The 19924-nt window shown below is 44.2% G+C and overlaps 1 long non-coding RNA gene across 1 annotated transcript in view; it reads right to left on the bottom strand.

Annotated features, from left to right (window-relative positions):
- Positions 1-19924, bottom strand: part of LOC104149723 (uncharacterized) — a 37805-nt gene that overhangs the window by 5813 nt on the left and 12068 nt on the right. Inside the window, exons 2-3 of the long non-coding RNA XR_011134734.1 lie at positions 17794-17895; positions 209-272 (exon numbers count right to left, since the gene is read on the bottom strand). This is a non-coding gene — a long non-coding RNA (uncharacterized lncRNA). The remainder of the gene's footprint in view (positions 1-208; positions 273-17793; positions 17896-19924) is intronic.

A 19924-nucleotide genomic window follows, 5' to 3' on the forward strand; every position in this document is an offset into this window, starting at 1 on the left:
AACTGCTCATGTTCTTGAAAATAAATCTCTGTTCTGCTCGGGCGGTGTTTCCACAATGCTTAGTATTTGCAACCCAATAAGAATGAGACAAATCTGGAATTTTCATTTCTTCCATTTGTCACCAAGCTGGCAATTCTTTAAAAAAGAAGTCAAAATTTACATTAAAGACCCTTTTCAGGAAGCAAATGTGAATAAAGTAAATACCTACTGTGCAGAAGCGGTGGGTAGAAGTCGATGCCGACCCCCTCCCTGGACAGCAGGGCTGTCGCACACTGTGGGGGCAGGACAACAGGCTTCAGTTAATGTCCTGATTTAGGCTGTGGTGACCATGTGCAGGGCTGCCTGGCAGGGAGCCCTCCCATCCCTGAACAGCACCAAAACACGCCAGGCCGTGCCGTTGGGCACTCGTGCTGAAGGGGAGGTGAGTGCACGCTGGACCCATCTCCTGAGAAGCAACAGACTGAGTCGTGTTCGCGAACGTGTGGTTAACCATAAGCTCAGCAGTGAGTCGAATCCTAAAAAACTCTCTTTCATGAGACAGAAGTTATTAAATCACCTTTATGACTGCGCACCCCTAGCCCGCAGCTGTGCGTCCCGTAACGCTGCGTCGTTGCTGCTCTCCTCTTCCACGCAGAGCTGAAAGCCAGCAGAAGGCAACCCTAAGAGGGACTTTTGGCACAGACCCTCATTTCTGTATGACAGTCTTGCTACTCAGCACAAAGCCTTAATGCATTTCTAGTCTATTAAGGGATGCCCTTCACTCCTTCTGTCCTCTGCTGCATGTTTGAACGCCTCTGTATTGTGTTTGTGCCAATTAAATTCAGAAAATTGTATTCAAGCAACACTAAGGTTTTGACACAAACTTTCAAAAGCCAGCACTAAGCAAGATGAAGTTGAGAGCAGATATTTGATCCTTTTTCACCTCCCACGGCTAAGAAGGAGCTGGTTGCAGCTGAGAGCGATGAAATGTCAACTTCCCTTACAACTCCTGCCAAAAGTGATGTGCAGCCCTCCTGCCAATGTATGTAGTTCTTGCTAATAAACAGGACTAGTCAGAAGCTTTTTTTTTTTTTTAAGTAAAATGGTGTACCCATGGCTCTGTGGGCCATCACAAAGTGTTTGACTCAAGGGAGAAGTTATCAGCACGTGCCTCCCTTGCAGTGAGCAAACATAGTGCAAAACAGATAGTTTGGGAGGCTTATTATCGATATCATCATAGTTATTATTTCACAGAGGACTATGAGAGTGAAGCTAATACAGGCTCTGGGTAACATATGCTTCTCAGTGACTTGATCTGATTAGACCAAGTGGATCTGCTGTTCTTGTTTTCTCTTTCAGAGACAGGTATCCAGCAAGGAGCTGACCCTTTAGCCAACTCAGTATGTGCCTGGGCATCATGGACATTTGTTTCCTTTCATATTTGCAGCTAATTGGAATTTCATGTAGATCTTAATTTTATAAGTTTCTTTTTTAATAATTTGAACATTTATACAAGAATTTTCAAGAAATGCAGCAAAACCAATGTAGGTGATATTATGACACTTGCTTTTTTATCATAGTGGCCAATTTTTGTTTTGCTGGCTGACAGATATCAATACTTGCTAACGGCATCATGATGCGTTCAAATCGATTGCTATAAGTACTTGTACTTATCTTTGTTATTTTCATGCTATTGGTGCAGGAATCAGTCACAGAACCTCACCTTTTTTTCAAGGTGAATGACAATATTATTCTTTCAAGAACTTCTTATTTTTCCCTCGTATCAGCTACAGCTCCTGTTCTCATTACTGAAAGGAAGCAAGCTGTGCCGAGAAAATGTTGGAACTAAATTAGTGAGTCAAACTGACTATGAATTTCAAACTTGGACCCTCACATTTTCCAAACTTGATTAAAAATATGGTTTAAAATACAAAATATTATCCTTACTTTCAAACCTCAGGCTGGTTTTAGACATTTTCTTATCAAAAGTCATTATAAAATCATAGTATATCATTATTATTCATGAGTAGGTAAATAATGTGAAATCATCATACACAAGAAATGAATTATATTTAAAAAGTACAAAACATTGAAAAGGCAACTCCTGCATTAAAAACCTAAAAACAGTGTATTTCATGCAGAAACTCTCATTTAAAACTTTTCTATTTGTAGGACAATTTTTCTTTGCAAATTCTATACCAAAAAAGGAATTAAAGTAGCAACTTCCAGTAGGAAATTATTTTGACAAAAATACCTAGATGGTATGAATTTCCAGTTTATATCAGATGATTTTTGTTTGCTTATTTGCTTGCTTTTAAGCTGTTTTTCACAAGTGAAGTTCCCCGCGCGGTGGTGGTCCTGAATTTCAGATACCCACCAAAACACCAATGGTTTTATGGTGATTTCTGAGGCTGGTTCAGGTAAGTGGCTGTCTGTCCTGCATCCCTGGGAGGAGTAGCTCGTTAGGAGAAAAAGAAAATGGGCTGCTGAAGAGCAAGTCTTTGTATCAATGAATATTATTGCAATATTTTTGCTCCACAGTGTGATAGCCAGACTGGAAGAGAGCTGGCAGTAAAATGCACATTAGGGAATCAGAGGAGCGGATGCCTCCTATCTGCTTTGATCTTGTCTTCAAAGACACCCCCCGAGCCTCTTTTCCCTAAGCAAGAAAAAGCCCATGCAGAAATAGCCGAGCGTGTGGAGGCGGTTGTGGAGTTGCCTGCCAGGAGACGAGGAACGCTTTTCTCCTTTATTATAGTGGTAGGAAAAGCCAGACTTTGGCTCAGACATCAGACCTGGGCTGGGGGGGGATGGCGGGGAGGGCACTTCCAGCTGCCCATGTGTGGAGAAGCCGTGCAAGTCCCTGCAGCCCTCCAGCCTGCGGTCTGCATGCTTGGAAAGGCAAAGCTTGCTTTCATTGGCTACAAAAACAGAGCCAAAGCAAGACAATTTGTGAATCAGGTCACTGATGAAGGTCTTAAACCCATGGAAATACAGAAAATGAGATTATCCGGGCTACCCCTCTGCCCCAAGGCTGTTCCTCCTTCACTCCAAGCTTTTAGGACACCGTGCAGCCACAATGTTGGCAGAAGTACACTGAAGTCACCATCTCTTCCTTTGGCTGCCGGCGGGATTTTATTACCGACCCTGGAGGCCATTTCAGCCCGCTTTGCAGCTCCTGCCCTGCAGCAGCAGGGGCTTGGGTGACCTCGTGGTGACTCGTGCTCTCGGCTGACCTGATCTGGCATTGCAGCCAGCACTGCCGGCCCCGGGGCCGCTGCCACGTCACCACGGGTCAAGCGAGAGCAGGCAGCTGGCAACTGCTTTCGTGCTGTAACGATTGAATTTTCCCACGTCCTGATAGCACAGTGGAGTTGATTTACAGTCAGGGGTTGTCAGCCGGTCCGTTTGGAAAGGTAGACGTCAACTGCAGGCTGAAGTAATTTGCAGCCCTTGGGGTAAATGAGGCCTGGGGTCAGGATCCTTGGTGCTGTCCCGTGTCTGGGAGGACCAGTGCCCGCCTAGGCCATCGGACCCCCAGGGACATCCCCGTAAGGCAGCAGGTCAGGCCACGCTTCGCCTACGTGCATGTACAAACACGTCTCTGCCAAAAGCATTCAATAAGGGCTCCCTGATGGCCTTTTTATCCTGACTATCAGACTTCCTAGGGATGCAATTTAGCATCATGCATTTCAGTGTTTGCTTGTTATCAGATCTCCACAAGAAGTGACAAGGCGCATCCTTATATATATTCCCCTAACTTCCTTTCAAGCCATTTTCAGAGTGTTTGAAGTGTTATAGCTTTACTTAATGCAATTAAGTTTTCAGGAAAAAAAGGTTACGCTGCTTGCATATCTCTGGTGATAAGCATCATAAGGTATTTTCACAGCATTTCTTTCATTGGTCAGGTGTGCAAGGAGTGCCAACATTTACAGGAGCATCAGTATCATGCTAACAGGCTTGTGGGTCCAAGTGCACTCCCTTTAGCTCAGCCATGCAGGAAAAATACTATCTATCTTTCAATCTTACAAAATAGTCTTTAATAAGATAAAGGATCTCATGGTATTACAGAAAAAAAATCTCCAACTGGAAAAATGCTAATCATTTCTACGAAGAACATCCAGTGGGGAATAGAAATAATCCCACCTACTCTAGGCATCCAGCCAGAAATCATCGGAGCTGCTTAAATTTAGAATATCAAGTGTCTTTGTTAACTACTTGGGATCACGTGAAGGTTAAAAACTGACCCCAGAAAATACCTGGGATGTGAATACATGCAGAATATACCATGCACACACACATGGATGTGACATTCGGGCACAGACTCTTCAGGGACCACTAGAAGGTGCCCCCAGACAGCAAGGCTAAATGAAAGCACACCCGGTTTACTGATATGCTGTTTTAGGCTTTATTGTAGCTTTCACTATATTCTTCCCTAAGTGGCCATGTCTCTGCCGCTATCCCTACGCAGATTTGACCTTATGGGCTGGCACCTACCAAAGCCTGTGAGAGCAGACATTAGTCCTTTACAGTTAATTAATAGTCCTATCCTCTACAGGCTGCTGCTAAGGCACTAACGATTCATGTCTTTTGAATAAAACATGTCGCTACTGTCCATCTCAGCCCTCGGGTAATTGCAACCATCATCGTCATCATACGAACGCTCTCGGAGGGCAGTTCATACACTGTAAGGGATGCCAAAGTTGTGTCAGTCTCAGAATTAACTTCAATACTTTCTTCACAATTATAAAGTCTATCCAATATTAAAATGCAATTAGAGTTACATCCAATTTTCAAAAAATTTAAGAACAGCTTTCCCTTTTTAATAGATCAGATATGCTTTTGAAAATGAAGAATGGCATAAGGAAGGAAAACTTTAGTCACAAATTTGCGTTTTAAAAAACATTTTATCAGCGATAGAAAGCCTATCTTAGTCTATATTTAAAAAATGCTAGAGCTTTCACAAGGTTATGCAAACATTCTGCCACTGTCATTTAATCAAAAAGGAAAATATTGGCTTTACTTAGAACGCAGTAAATTCCAGGTGTGCAGCGTAAAATAGAGCTATGCTTTTCTGGTTCACTTCCTGCAACGCTCACACGGCCAGTGCTGGCAAATGCAAAAACTAAAATTAAAACCAGTAATTTTACAACTGGACTGCTGAAAAGTGGGACCCTTTCTACACTGCACTTCCTTTGAAAAACTAAATAACTGATTTCCAGTGGACACTATTTGTCAGTGCCATCTGGAGAATCCGTTCGCGGCTGGGCGGGCGGGCGGAGGAAGAGGCACGAGCTCGGCGCTCTGCAGCGCAGCACCGTGCGCGCGGCGGGATCGCCCCCACGGCTCGGTCTGTTCAGGCATTTCTGAAAATTCTGCCCTGTGACTATTTGCAATTTCATGCATTTTAGTACTTTACAGAACCTAACCACCATCTTGAGGTCATTCCCACATACGAGTGAGCGAAGATCCAAGACAATGGAGACTTCAAACGCGTATTATCCAGAAACCAATTTACTTCAATTAGTTGTGGAAGAAGAAGAGCTTCACTTTCTACGTTGTTAGGCCACTATTGAATTTCTACTTCTCTGTTATATTTTTCCCAGAGTCAGGGAGCCTAAACAGAACCTGATTCCCTGCACTTTTACAACCAAGTGCAGACGTGCCGCACTCAGTTCATAGCAGATGCATGGGAAAGGGCAGCCTAAAGGCACTGCAAGCGAGTATCGTCTTAAGCGCATCGCAAGGCCGCCCAGCATGCAGCGGCAGCTTGCTTTAGGTTTTGCTGTGAAGAAGCTTGATAGGAGACAGGGAAAAAAGTGGGAACATTATGAAGTTTGACAGTGATTAAAAGTATTATCTACCCCCTTCCTCTGTTACTAAAGAGCTATTAATCACAATGCGGATATGGATTTATGTAGCGTTCCTCACTGACCATGAAGGAAATAATGCTGACTGGCCTGAAAAGAACAAGAAAAAATATCCAGGGCTGGATCCTCTCCGAAGCCACTTGCGACCTCGTAGTTCTCCGGCCCTCTCAGGAGCCCAGGGTGTCTTTTGCCTTGCTTTTAATAGATGTATTTACATTTAGCAGGGAGAAGTTTTACCAAGGAGAAGAAGACCAAGTAGTGCCCTTTCGACTTCAGCAATGCCCTCGCACTGGAGACGGGTCTGTGCTTTACAAGGACATCTTACGGTGCCCTGCTGCCAGCTGCCGCAGAGATACTCAAAACTTCTTATCGGTGATTATCGTGCTCGCACTTAAGAAACTTAGTGAAAGATGGAGACACCTGGCACCTAGAGGTGACCGAATGGGGTAGGAGTTTGTGTCCGTTGATTGAAAGCAGACACTTATACCCTGGAATAGAGCTGCCTTCCTGATTTAAGTTTGTTTCAAAGCATATCACAGCTTATAGACTGATCCTTCGTTTTCAGTATGGCACAGGAATTAAGCAGAGAGAGCTTAGAAAACTAGTTAAACTAAAATCTCTTTCTCTCTCTTCCCCTATCTCCCCACAAAGACCGGATAAATACTGGATAACAGAACTGCAAAGATTATTACATAATTTCAGCAGTCATTTTTGTAGCAACATTCATTTTCAAGCAATCAAAGCATTAGCCAGGTTATTCTGTCAAATTTAAAACCCAGCTGATTCAAATAAATTAATCTTCTGAAAGCATACAAATATGGAATATTGATACCATCTCACTGATTATTTTCTTTTAGTTTTAAAGTGAACTTCAATTTATGACCATTACGTGCTTATTATATTTTTCTTTTTCAAAATAAATTGCTATTGGGAATATAAACTCATAAATCTGCTATTGGGTACAGAGTCATAGAGGAGCACTTGGTTCTGCAGCCTTGTAAAACAGAAGGAGGAAAAGCAGCAGCTGCACATCTGAACAAAAATAGCCGAATGGGCTTGTAGTTTGCAATGAATTAACGATTTACCTGAGGGAAATCTGTTGTTCTGAAACAGTGATTATTCTACCTTTGTGGTTTTGAAAGTTGCTATGGAAAATGTTAAGAACATAAAGTGCCACTAAAACCTGGAATTGCCTCTTTTGGCTAACTTGAATTTTTAGATTATATTTTGCTGGTTTTGCCTTCTTTTCATTCTTTAGTTCAGCTGAGATTGCTCAGACATCATGCATTCAGACCAAGATATTTCCTAGGCTATCTTGTGGGAAACAGACTTTTAAAGCTGCTGCCTCTTCACAACATGTTTATGCTTCCTTTTTTCAGATCTAATGTATGTAATTTGGAGGGGGGGAGATACTAACCCCTTTACGGAACGGATGAAAGCGCTTTTGCTTGTTTTATCTTTCCACCTGAGCACTGGCCGGCAGAAGAAACACTTCTGGACCCTTGGTGTGGGGACAGTTAAGCCGAATCTAAAACATTGGTGCCTTTGATTGCAATTAACCTTTTTTTAAAATGATGCAGATTAATAAACTGATTTCTTAAGGGGACTAAAATTTAAATTCTTTACTGCATACAGAAGGGTTTAGACATGCGCTTAAAGTTAAGTAAAAGTTAAGGGTTTTTCGCACAGAGGACCTGATAGCTAAATGTGTCTGGAGCAAAGAAAACGAAAAGCGTGGCTTGAAAGTGGAAGGTTAAGTTTGCGTTTCCTACCTACCTACATGCACACATAGGCATTGCTGTCAGGCAAAGTTCTCGAAGGAAACCAACCCTGCTGTTTGACCTGTATTTCGAACTTACATGCGAGGTGGTAGATTTATCTGAAATTCAGGCCTTGACACGTTGTGCCAGGAGCGAGTGGGACGAGGGGCCGGCTCCAGCCCAGCGGCAGCCAGTCTGGGACGTGAGGTTAAGGACCGCGCTTCTGGAAGCAGGCGAGAAATGTTTACGCGAGCACATAACTAAACGGAAAATGAAACAGCGCAGCGGGAAACAAAGCCAAATGGCTGCTCAGCAGTATGCGTGTAATAACTTCATTTTGGTAAGCATAAAAGAAAAAAGAAAAGCACAGCAACTAAACCTGTTGCTAGCAGCTGGCTCGGATGTGCTCCTGCCGGCTGCCGGTGGGCCGGGGGGCACGAGGACGGGGTCTGCGAGCAGCCTGGCTACCACCAGACTCAGGAAGAAACCCAGGAGGACGTGTTATACCTAAATTCATCCGTTCCTTGATGTGATTCATCAGATGAATCACTAGACCTTTTAATTTACATCTTACCGTTCTGATTTATTTCTTCTTTTTCATACTGCTATTTAAGGAACTCCTGCTCACAGCAGACACTGAGCTAAAAAAGAAATTACAAAAACCTCAGCTGTTAAATAGTAGCATGTTGGTAAAACGATTGCGACAGAGCAGATGGGTTCCTATCACTGCGTATGTTGGCCTAGGGCCCCGGTAAATATAGAGGAGTGTTTTCTGTCATTCGATGTGAGGCATTTATATACTGCCAGTCATCAGAGTATCAAGGGCAGCGTAGTATTAGTGTTCTTCCCCAGCATGGTTTCTTTGGATCATTGAAAAGCTTTGCTCCAGCACTCGAAAAAAAGTCACGCTGACTGTTAGATGGTAAGTAGAAAAAACACACTGGAAAAAAACAGACTGCCCTTCTGCAGGGCAGGGGTGCGTCCACGTACAAACCGCAGTGATCCCTTCTGTCCTTCTCCTCCCGAGAGACACAGCTGAAACCTGAGTTTCAGAGGGAATATCTCCTAATCTAGGGAGAATGACACTTCTTATTGGAGAAAGATGGGGAATAACCAAAGTATAAAGAGTTACGAAGAGAAGATAAACCAAAAGTTTCTATTCACTGATTTTTTTTATGTAATGAACCTCAGAACACTATACTAAAACCAGGGAACCAGATATATTTTTTTCACCATAACTTTTCAGCTCTGGAGCTGACCGTGGCCGGGTAGAAGTGAATTCAAGAGGCCGGCAGAGCGCAAGGAGGGAGAGACGCTGCGGACTGAGCACAGCCCACGCTTACGCAGCTACAGTATATCAGAGAGTTTTGTTTTGTTTTTTCTTTTTAAGAAAACTAAAACTAAAAAAGAATAAGAACCTGAAAAAGAGCGAAAGCATCCTGCTCCCAAACACTGCTTCAGCTCGGTGCCAGATGCTACCTGCCCCGGGACCGCAGCTCGTGTCACAGGGAAAAACCTCAAACCTGCCCACGTTATTCGTGTCCTCGGAAAGTGCTCAACCTCAGCCACCCGCAAAGCAGGCAAAAACTTCGACCTTCTAACTAGAAAGGTGCATACGGTATTGCTGATGTAAGTATCTGCAGTTTATTAGTCATCCGATGACATACAAGCTCTGCTGACATGAGTGGGATTATTTCCTTTAAATTGGAACTAAACTTGGGATCAGTTCTGAGGAAGGAAACTGAATAATTCTCATGAAAACGTATTCTCACATAAACGAAATTGTCTACTACAACAATCAAGCAAAACAACTTTGCACCTACTCTTGTCTCAAGTCCTGATCGTTTTGCTGTGTAAGGTTCAAAAAAAACTCCACGTCCCTAGAGAGAGCAAATAGGAAGTCAGGGCTTTGCTTGTAAAAGAAAAATAATTGAACAAAAAGATGCCATGCTCTCACTTTATGATGTTGTATGGTAAGTAGGAGAACATTCATTTACCTGGAGTTGTAAAGTTTTAAAGATTAATCTGTTCAGCTCACTGGCCAGCACCTAAAGCATTCGGTACGGGTATGTGTGCTTCTTCCAAAACTAGCTCAGCAGCAGGACAGTGAAACACTGCTGGGGCGCGCTGCTGCTACAGGCCTTTATTTTTTGATTGGTGATATTATTGGCAGGCCACGTTAGCCTGTAAAACGTTAGTAATTCAATGGACAGAATAAGAGAATCATTTGGTTTAGACCTCACCAAATGTTGACCTGGGAATTGCACTGCTAGAGTCAGAGAATGAAAACAACTACAAGGTGGGGGGCAGCAGTGCTGCCGTTGAAACAACAGATACAAGTGATTTGGGATTGCCAGCGCTCAATTTATACTGTGGCACCTGAGTTATTATTTTTAATTACAATTAACATAAGTATTTTCCCAGAGCCTCTTTCAGGGCAAAACCCCAGTTCTGTGGCTCTAAGGTGGACGTGGCATGGCCACAGCGAAGGCAGTGTGAAAACTTGGCTCTCTTAAGGACGAGCTAGTCCAGGACAGGAAAGGCAGTAGACGTGCCCATTGCTTATAAAAACTTCATAAGACACATTACTTCTTCATGAAAACTACATATTTTTACTAAAATAAAAAATGAAATCTAACTAGACTTCACTGTGACAGCAATAATCAGACTGTTTCACTTACTTAACAGTTCTAGCTCTTCGAAACAGGTTAATATGCACAGACGAGGAACTGAGCTCTAGTAAATGCCAGTCCTTCTCTTCCCAGCCTATGTTTTTCCTCTCTTTTCTTCAGAAAAGAGAAAATTATCACGTTCATGCAAATGCCCCATTTTCTAAGGTAGCTGCAATCAGATATGTTGCACATCGCCCTCGTGGAAATGGCAGCAGCTACACCCTTTGGCAGGTTAAAAGATATTCATCTCATCTCTGATAACTTATTCCAAGACTATAGGGGAGCTAATAAAACAGCACGATCCCCAGACCAGAATATCTGCAGGAAAGGAATGTGTTAAATCACCCAGTGCAGCACCACCAGTAATCCTAAAAGAAAACCAGTCGCCTTTTCCCACTCTGCAGGCTCCTGTGCTCTCTAGCTCGGAGAAGGGACTGACCTAACCCTGCTGAAGTTTCAAGAAAATCAAGTTCTAGCCTGGATCAGGACTCAGAAAACCAGTCCCCTCTCTCTATAATTGCCTAGAGCAGGGTATAGGCTAACAACAACAACAATACGATGCTTGATGTCTCTACCACGCTTTCTGTGCCAGGCTCTCAAAACTTTCTGCTGCTCTAAGTGCATCATTCATGATAGGAAGAAAAATCAGAGCTGAAGTTAGCAAGTAGGCCTCAGAAATATTTGTTAGTCCTTAATGAAGACTGACTAGTTCTTGGAAGACTTGTCATATATTTCCTTTAAAAATACTTTAACTTAAAGCTGAATTCAGTTTTTTTTTTTGGTTCATTACAACTGAATCAGCTCAGACAGAAAAGTTATGAGATACTAATTGCCTACCATCTCTACTCAAAATAAATATCAAAGGCAAGAAAGATAAACAAGGGCTATGCATATAATATGCATAATTACTAGATAAACCTATGCATTCATAGCCTGTTAATCACTACTAGGGTTTAGATGGTATTTGCAGCACAGAAGAGGCAGTATGATGTGTTTTGGTCACTGCTTGCAAGTCCAGATCCCTACTCCGAACTCAATACTGCTCCAGGAGTGCATGGAAAGTGTCTTGCAGGGCAGCTTGCAAGTTAAAGAAAAATAATGATCTGGAGATCTGGGTATACTCTTGGTGCAAACTTAAATATATGTATACAACTAACAATTCTAGAACAAAGATCATCAGAAGAAAAGGGAGGACTAAAATATATTAGCCTATCTGTGTCCTGTGCCTTATCATTCTAACATAAAGGCTAAGAAAATTCCTTCTTTGTCAAATCCCAGCTGCTCTACTCTTTTCAGGGATTGCTTTTCTAAGAGAGGAAACTAAGGCTTGGGTACTTTTGCAATCCATAAAGCAGAGTGAGTGTTGAAGAAACAGTGCCCTTTAAACCACCTTAGGTCCTACCAGAGTTAATAAAGTCTTGCTGTTTGTGTCTAGATATTATCTGTAAATCAGCATAAAAGATTTTGTGGCTTTTTCTTCTGAAAGTAACTTTTTTTTTTCCTGAGGAAATAGGTAGCCTATTGAGAAAACACCTATCCACTGACAGATGCATTTATTTTTATCAGGTTCTTCAAAATATCTGACTTTAAAGTGACATTGTGACCTTGCTGTGAGTGCCCAAATGGCAAGACCTGCATGTGCAGAGCTGCAACAGTTCGGAGCTGTGAGACATCCCAGGTTGGACCATCCTGAGTCCTCGGTGACTTTGGTGCCCTATGTCGCTGCTTTGCATCCCTGCGCAAGGCTTGGGAGCCTGGTCCCTCTCCACCGCTGCCGCTGGCTGCCTGTACCTCTGCACTAAAAGCAGAATTAGTTTATTTGCTCCAGTGAAGGGGCAGGGGCTTTGCTGCACACGTCACTGGAGCTGGACGGGTTTTACGCTTAGCTTTACAATCTAGCCCATGGTCCTATGAAATGCAAATAGGCCTTTCATGAAAAAAATCATATGCAAACAGATTCTTCATTATTGATTTTAAATGATAGTCTCCTTTACTATGTGACGCATTTATTGGTTTTATAATTGTGCTTACATTCACAAATATTTCATGAGTGACATGTTCATGAATGAATGACTTTGCTGAACGAGGGCAAAAAGGGACATTCATAATGGTCACTGTTATGCTGGATATGAAGCGAGGAGAAGTTGCGTGTATTTCTGCCTTCCAAGTCAGACTTTAGCTTAAGGACGAGCCTAGGTATCAACCTGCTAGAGAAAAGGAAGGGAGTTAGGAAGGAGGGAACAGAGGAAAGAAGGAATTAAGGGATGACCTCTCTAAACTGGTTCATTAAAAGTTATATAACATTGTCACTTTGGAGGGTGGCAAGTGTTGACAGAGCTGCTCGGGATGCTGGCATATACTTCTCAAGTGCTCTAGTTACAGGAGATTTGGCTCAACTTTTATCCTCCTCTCAGAGGGACTGTAATTTCAGTTTCTCTCTTAACATCAGTAGTTTTAAATAAGAGTGAACTTCATCCAAGGCTGGTGTCCTACATTTTAGACGCCGGTGCTATAGGTCCTTTGCTAACCCCATGTCCCCTAAGGCAACACCTCGGCAATCAGCGCAGCTCTGCTATTTTAGGAGGAGGGCTGGCCTGTCAGCTGTGAGTCCCGGCATCGGCACCAGCCCCTCTACCTGGAAACAGGGAGCGGGAGCTCACAAAACGCACAGGAGGAAACAAGGCGCTCATGCTGCTGGCTTGTGCTCTGCAAAGATGAATTATTCATTCTGTAGGGAGAGAAAAAAGGGAGAGGAGATGGCTGGCAAAGCCCCAGAATGGCTTATTTACCCTTGAGTAAAAACTTAGATTTGTTGAGGAGATTCCATAAATTTAGCAGAACTCCCAAAATGTCCAGATGTTTTGGAGCAGATGAGTAATGCTCTCTTTCTGAAAGCTTACTGAATTTTTTATTATCTTATGCACTGTTTGCGTGGGTAGGTCTTCTGAACAAATCGCAGTAAATAGCAGTCCCAGGAACCGCCACAGGTACTCTCACATAGCGAGGGAGGACAACTGGAGACGCTCAGCTCATGATTTCAGGGCCTCTTAAGAATGGCTGGAAGTGGAGTGTGCTGTTAAACACTCAGAAAGCAATCACTGACTTTAGACACAGCCAGGATAGGCAGTGGGGCTGATGCATTTTTGGGATGCAGACCTCATGAACTTCAAGGGGAACTACATGGACGCGGTACAAACTCAGAATTAAACCAGAAATCGAGTGAGCCATCTCTGCAGAACTGAGGCTGCAGTTTTTGCAGATTGGAAATACTTTCCTCTCCATGGTAATTCTTTAGTAATGCTGTGCCACTTAGGCTAATTTAAACCGGAAGAAAAAGATTTGCCTATGACAGCTTTGTCTCAGTAGGACAGCAGGACCAAATCTATGTCTTTACCTTGTTTTTTGTCCAGAGGGCTGGAGGGCTTACACTTTCATTTGATTAAACTCTGTATTGTGAGATTCCCTCTATGCCTAAAATAGAAAACGCCACCGACACCGGGAATGCTGACAAGCCTGCAGGGCCTCTCCCGTGGCAGCTCTCCGTGTTCATCCTCTCTGCTTGAACTAAACCTGCATCGTCTTTCATTTATCTATATTAATACGGCTGGGTTAGTACCAGGTGTATGTATTTAAAATATTGAACTGGCTTCCTTGGCTGTATAACGAATGCATGAATATTTTGTGGTTTTGCTTCTGGATTTTCATTTCTCCTCTTCTTGCTTACGTTGCATGCTATCTAAAGACTTCATTTATTTGAACGCTTAATCTTCATTTGCATATATGTTCTTTAGTGATAAAAAAGAGCCTATTTTGAATCTAGTTTTGAGTGTGTGTATATATAAGTTCACTATCTGTGAAAGCACATCCATGTTTTTCCACAGCTACACCCCCATGCACGTATATATGTATATACATATATATCTGTGTACAGTCAAAGTGAGATTTATTTCACTTGTGAAAGATCATTGACAAAAGTTATGTGACCACAGCTCCCATTTACAGCCCTACCTTGCCAGGACCACGGTGGCTCTGCTCAGCCCTCGTGGCTCAGCCCGTAGGTGTGACAGAGCCTCCCTCACCCCAAACCTGGCTCTCCCTGCACTCACATACTGCCATCCTTGCAGCTAAGTCAGCCTGAGTGGCTCCAAGCCCAGTGGCAACCTAGCTCCAGCACGAATCTTGCCCAGGACGCAGCGACAGGATTTGTCACTGCTTTATGTTAAAGCACAGATGCAGGATGAGGAGGTGGCACCAGCATCCACCACATGCCACCAGGTAGGAAAGTGGCATGGGAGAGGCAGAGCTGCTCAAATACAGCCCTCCCCACCAAGCCATACACCTAGCTATCTCGAAGCAGGTAGTTTTTGCTCATCACATTAAGGTTTGCTTCCACGCGCTGAAGAAAATGCCAACTTGCATACAACATGAAAAGAAACTCAGGACTCATATGGCAGAAGAGACTTTTGAGGAGACACAACAGCTCTATGGCTCAAGCAGCCAGCATGTTACCCAAGTTAAAACTAATCTGGGGCTCTGATCACTGCTTGGGAGGGTTATGTTAAAGAGCTGTTGGGTCAAACTGAGAGACCATCCTGTAAGGAGAGGCAGGAAAGCAGCCCTCCTGCCAGCTGTGCATTCAGCTTCATCTTCACTACGTTATCACTGACAGCTCGCCCATGCTCACGTCATCGTGGATCATGCTAGGGTATCTGACATTTTCAGCAGCACCTATAACTCAGCTGCCCATTACTTTCTGTTGGTATCGTTTAGCTTCTATCCTCACAGATAGCTTCTAGCTGCTAATATATACTAACAATTTTCACAGTCCTCTGCTTTCCATCTGCTGTAGTTTCACTGCTGGTTTTTTGTCTTACTTCCGCTACGATCGCAGCTTGTTTTTGTTGAAGTCACATACTTCCCTGTCCTTACTGTGAATTTTTGGCTTTTTAGATGTTCATGTTTAGATGTTTTAGATGTTTTAAAGTTCTCTAAATGGTTCTAAGTTCATCATCACATTTCACTGCATTCCAGTTCCTTCTCACAGATGGCTCATTTCATAATGGTTTTCAGTTTTCTGAAACTGGCCGTTTCAGAGATACAGGCACGGAGACGGTTGTTGGGAATTTTATGCTCTTCGTATACAACAACTGTCATCCCGTGATGATCTCCTGTACCTCAGTGGTTTTTAACTTTCAGTTGCGTGGTCAGTTCGCCTTCATCTGCTGATGTAGCACTCAGGACGAGTGCTGCTGGCAACGCTTTTTGCATTACAAAATGTCATTTAGAAATTTTTAAAAAAGGTGACATTTGAGCATTGCGAGCGTGAGCCCTCCAGCACCTGCTGCTCGCTTAGGAGCCTGCCTGGGAGCTCCCCTTTGCAGAGAGGCGGGGAAGCAGCCGACCTTTTCAGTTTCTTGTGCCGTTTCCCAGCCGCACCGGAGCAGACACCAGGTGCTTCCTGACCGCCTGTGTTGTTACTTAGGTCTATTACCCATCCGCGTGCCTCAGCGGTACCGGACCCAGAAACAGGCAGTGCACGTTTATTGCAGAGCGCACGGCCCGCTGCTCTTCGCCCAGGCGACCCTCCCCAAGCCCCCGGCAGCGCTTCGCGCGTTCGAGTCGCGGGCATCCGCTGGCTTTCAGCAGCAGCAAGGCCACACGCGTATCCATAAAGGAGCAACTCCAGTCCTCTGCGTTTATTCATCAGGCGCGTATCACCTCTGTCTGCTAACTAAAAAAAAATCCTCTCTTCCAGTGCCTTGTGGCTCCACCTCAGGTGGAGCTGATTCAAACTTTTAATTCATTGCAGGGCTAAAGCCTTTGTGCTTACCCCTTCGAAGGGGTTTCAGGCTCGCCTTGGGACCCCTGCACGGTGAGCGGCGGCTGGCAGGGAGCAGCGCTAGTCGGCCATCCCCGGCGGCGCAGCCTCCAGGGCCCGCGGCCCCGCGGCCGGCGCCGGGTTTCCCTGCGCCGCTGGGGGGGCCAGCAGCACCCGCCGCAGCGCTGCGATCGGCGGCAGGTCACCTCACGCCTGCTGCTTTATCGGTGAATCGGGAGCTGGCGAAAGAGAAGCACCGAGGAAGCTGCAGCAGTCAGTAGAAATCATGCTCCTTTTCTTTTCCTTTTCTTTAGGCTCATAAGAGAAATGAAGAGCGCTAAGTGGGAAAGATGGACACTGAACGCTGCTAGAAAAACACAAACTACTTTCCCGAAAGTGGTGATTCTGACTGGCGGGTATCGGTGATTAGAAAAAAAGGGGCATGGGATGTCAAAGAGATCAGGTGTATAACGGCACTGAGGCTCGTTCAAAGATAAACGGCAGCAAGATGATTTCCTGCGGCAGATCTGGTCTGCAGGCAGTGAAAACAAACCGCTATAGTTAGAGAATTTTTTTTACTGAAACGAAAATTCAAACAGCTAAACTGTGTATGCATATTCACGCATACAAATATATCAACTTTCCTTTCTCATTTGACATGATTGCAAAAGAAATTCCCATCCTGCCTTTCCACACCCACACGCGTACGGGAAGAAGAAATTTAAAGGTTCCTTGAGACTGTGTATCCACCGCGACACTGCTGAGTACTCAAAGTACTTCTTTGATGAGATAGGAGTGCTATGCGATTTAGTGGTTGAAGACTAAGCTTAAATGTTAAAAGCTGTACATCATATAACGTTTCACACTGACTGGAAATTCACCTTGCCTATCTTTGGCCAAGATTTTGTGCTGCTATTTGCTACACAACAGCTGCCCTTTACAATGGAATTAGATGCATTTAACTAGTGCTACATAAAAGTCAAAGAGTGCTGGGGAATCCCGAAAAAAAAAGCATGGAGGAACTTCCTGCCTCAGCAGATACGGATGCAATTGTTTGCTATTAATATTGACTTTATTGCTATGGGCAATAAATCTTAAGGGAGCTAGGAAGTGTGGGATGTAAAATACGCAGGTATAAATCCAACAGCTTTGTAACGCATAACAGAAAAGAACAGAAAATACACAGCTGTGAAAAACCCACTTTTTACTCAGCCCTGACAGTCTCTTTTTAGAGAAGACCTTGTTGGCTCAGGAGAGTGAGCCTCATCCCACCACCTGCCTTTTGGCAGCGAGCACCCTCAGCCTCCGGGCAGGGGAGAAGGGGCGCCGGCCGCAGCACGTGCTGCGTTGCGCCAGCGCCGCCGGCACCGACCTCCCGGGGAGAGGCCCCCTTCCCATCGCTCAGGGCTCGGCTCTCCGAGCCGCGCGGACCGGAGCGGTGCCGCGTGCTGCCGGCGGCGCGGAGCTGGCGGGCGGCTGCCCCGCTCCGGCCGGAGTTTCCGAGCCGGACGCAGCCCAGAGCTGGAGGGTGAGCCAGCCCACGGGGGGATGAAGCCTCAGTCGCTCACGGATGCCCCACCTAGGACAGCTCTGGACCCCAAATCTAACCCATTTCAGGATATTCCTTCCTTTTGTGCAAAAGCGTGAAGGAGGCATCCAGGAATCCACAAGACCAGCCACGCAGGGATACGCACCTCTAATTCCTCTGCTCTGCCACCTGGCTGCTCTACGTTGGGATCGCTGGTTTAGGGAGCGCTCGAGCGGGCTGGTGTTGGCCTCCAGAGGTTCACGTGCTCCTGCCAGAGAGAGACAGGGACCATTCAGACATCACTATTTGTAATAGCACTTAGTCACCCAGAGCCTGGCATAGGGAGCACAGGAAGACGCCGCAGCCCCAGCCAGGGAGCAAACCCCGCCACCCCTGCATCCCCGGAGCGCCCGAGCGGTTCGTGCAGCGCTCGGTGAGTCCTCGGCTCCGTGCAGAGCTGCGGGGCGCCCGCCCAGGGCGCCGGGCCTGGAGGTGCCCGAGGTGCCGCGTTTCACAGCCATGGTGCCTTTTAATTACCGCTTCCCCCCTTGTCTGCCCGGCAATGCTCGTCACACGGGCACAGCGCGGCTCAGACCTTCGCTTTCTGAGTTACGGCTTTTTTTTTCACCAAAGAATGAACGCGATGGACAAAACGTGTCATATGAAATTAGGAGAGTTCCAAATAGAAGCAAAAGACTGATATTTTGGGAATTTTAATAGTCCCTTACCAATGCCATAAGACATTTATATATATAAAAATGAAACTCTATAGCTTTATATTCTAATAATGAAGGAAAAAGTGAGTAGACATTTAAACAGGTGGGCATAAATGTTAAAAGTCAAAATGCTGAGAAAAAGAGAAGTCTCCCTGAAAATTTCTAAGACAGAATTGTACCTCTTATCTGCATTAGAAAACCTCTGCCCTTCAGTATGGGTTTGTACTGGTTTACAATGGTTCCGGCAGTCTTGTTCTCATCCTTCCACTTTTATAGTCACTCCCTGGAATTAGCTGAAGAGAATAGAAAACTTCCACAAATGAACAAAAGTCTCTCTCTCAGGCAATGAAATGTAAAATTCTGAAAAATAATTTTACAAAAAGGTAATGGAGGAAATATCGAAAAGACTCAGACTTAGACTGAATTCAGTGCTGGAGATATTCATGACGTTTACACATCATGCAGATTGAAAGTCAGAAAACTTATAAAGATGCAGAGACATCTCCACGCAAATGTAAAATTAAATTTCGTTTCCTTGCTAGTGGGCTTGATTGGCTTGAAATCTAAGAATACAGCTGATGCGTTTGTAAGTGTATGTAACTAAATGTATTTTTCTTGTGCTTTATGGATACATTGTTATAAATTTGATATTTCTGTATTAGAGAGCAAGCCCTATAAACAATTGTACAAGGAGAAAACATATGTCAAAGAAAATGTTTCTTAGCTCCAACCCTAAGAGACTTAATATGTGATTCAAAAAGCTGGAGTCACTATTTTCATGGCTTTCATGCTACCAGCTTTTCTAAGAAAACTATTTGACAGCAAAATAACATACTCCATTTGCCACAAGCCTGGTAAACATAATGAAGGAATTAAGAAGAAGGAGAAAATGTCAAGGATAACTCTATGCAACAGATACAGCCCTCATGAATTCACCATTACATCAGATCAACATTTCATGCCTTAAACTAAGACAATTCTTGGTCCCAGAATTAATTTAATTCCCAGGAATAAGGGAACTGAAAAATCCAAGCCGGATTTTTTCAAAAGGATAAGGGTCATATTTCCAAAGCAGGTACAGAATAATACAAGAGTCGTATTCAGGCAGCCCAAGTACCACCAAGTCACTGTGCCTGGGGTTTCTTATTGACTGGCTCGAAGTCTGTTAAGGCATAGAGGCTCTGTGACCTGGCTGGCATTATTGCAGCCATAAGCTAAAATATGGTCATTAGTGGAACTGATAGCAATATATAGATAAATTAATACCTAGCTCCTAATGACTGCTCAGACATTTAAAAAAAAAAAAAAAAGCCAGAAGGATTCTCTTGCTTTTTGGCACCTTGGGATATGTGGACCTGCATGAGCTGGGAGCGGGTGCCCTGGTGGGACTGGTGAGTCATCTGCTTTGGAATCACTAACTGTTCCAGTCTGACAGCGAAAAAAAGAGTGATCTCAAGATACTGGGGCCATGATGGGATGCTTTGCTTTAGAAAATGTACAGTGCTGTAATAAATTTAATCTTTACCAGATGGTGTAGATATGACAATGTTTGCAGTCATTTTTAAATTAAAAAAAGAATAA

This window comes from Struthio camelus, chromosome 15 (assembly GCF_040807025.1).
Source record: "Struthio camelus isolate bStrCam1 chromosome 15, bStrCam1.hap1, whole genome shotgun sequence".
In the NCBI taxonomy this organism is placed as follows: Eukaryota; Metazoa; Chordata; class Aves; order Struthioniformes; family Struthionidae; genus Struthio; species Struthio camelus.